The following is a 1,508-nucleotide window of genomic DNA, read 5'->3' on the forward strand; positions in this document are numbered from 1 at the left end:
ATTCTTAGATCTTTGTCAGTCTTGTTTTACGCTATTTGCCTTGCTGGGCCTAAACAGAATGCAATATTAAAATATGTTAATAATCCATACTGAGAATATGCTATAAGTGGGTTTCTAACTCCTTAGAGACACCAGCTGAAACAACACGCCCTGCAAAGACAGGCGAGTGTCCCTGGTTATCCCTGAGCTGGGCAGTTTCACATGATCATTTTTTCTCTGAGGCCAAAGTCTGTGGTTTGAGCTTCCTGGGTTTACTTTGTTTCCAAGTTCTTTTCCTCGGTGCTCGAGAAGAATGCCCTGCTTTCCCGATCCCACCACAAAAACTCCCCCAAGGATGAAGCCTTCAGCTTCCAGGTTTCCAGAGAAGCCTCCATTCCCAGCCCGGAAGAAGTCGCACCACACACCAGACGGAAAAATCCCATAAACATCATCTTCCGTCTTTGGGGACCACAGAACTTCTTCTTTCCCTCCAGGAAGATTTCTCCTTTGAAATAAGGCTGGAGTCCTTCACCTCAGTCCTGACCTGCTCCTTCACCACCGCGTAGAGGGGACGCCCAGCTCACCCAGCCTGGGTTTCAGGGAGGACAGGTCTGCAGCCTCCTCTCGACAGAGGAAGCAGCCTGGCCTCCGCACAGCCACAGCCACAGCTCCGCTCTTTTCCCAGAGCTCCTTTGCTTTGAAAGTTCTTGGTTCCTTCTCCAGTGTTTTCAGGTCTATATTCTCGCTGCCTCTGGGGCTTGGACAGAAACACGTCTGTGTTGCCCTGGAGCGATGTCGAGGCAGCAGCCCCCAGGGCTCCCTCACCAGTGGACCACCTCCCCACAGTGCAGAAGCCTGGTTCGGTCCACAGCATCCTCTGCTGACCAAGAGGCCGAGCACGGGTGAGCGGGCGGTGGGGAGGGCGGGAGGTGGGGCTCCGGAGTCCTGCCTACGCCCCTAAGCTCAGTCACTCCAGAGGCAGGACCAGGCCACGCAGAAACCCTGGGGCTCTTTCAGCTGCCAACAGTCAATCTCCAGAAAACATCAAAATGGAGAGTGGCCAAAGCTCCTTAGTCCTGTGCCGCAGTGGACACCACCTACTCAGACGTCAAGTGCCTCGTAGAGCCCTGCGTGCAGCACCCACTGCAAGGGTTTCCCTCCTGCCCACCTTCTCTCACGCCCAGTGCTGGGGGCACCAAGGGACCAAACCCTCCCCAGCCCCGAGGGTCTACTTTTTAATCTCTTTAACATCCACTGGAGAGGAAGAGCCAGGATGGAAAACGGCTCTGCAGCGCCCACGAGAAGTGCTGCCGTCCTCTCCGGATGCGCTGGTGGGCACCACAGTGTGGCCTCCCTGCATCCAGGACACAGCCGAGCACTGGGAGGTGACCTGAGCGAGTGGGAGTGTGGGGGCACCCACCCACTGACCCCACAGACAAAAGAAGAAGGAGGCACCTTCTGAGCCCCAGCCCTCCTCCCCATGCCCTCCCCGCCAGACGGACGCGTCCCAGAGTCCGTGACATGCAAGC

At 56.4% G+C, this 1,508-nt stretch overlaps 1 pseudogene; it reads right to left on the minus strand.

Annotated features, from left to right (window-relative positions):
* Positions 1 to 205: 205 nt before the first annotated feature.
* LOC134361021 (peroxiredoxin-like 2A) lies at positions 206 to 853 on the minus strand (annotated as a pseudogene).
* Positions 854 to 1,508: the final 655 nt, after the last annotated feature.

The sequence above is a fragment of the Cynocephalus volans genome, chromosome 12 (assembly GCF_027409185.1).
Source record: "Cynocephalus volans isolate mCynVol1 chromosome 12, mCynVol1.pri, whole genome shotgun sequence".
NCBI lineage: Eukaryota > Metazoa > Chordata > Mammalia > Dermoptera > Cynocephalidae > Cynocephalus > Cynocephalus volans.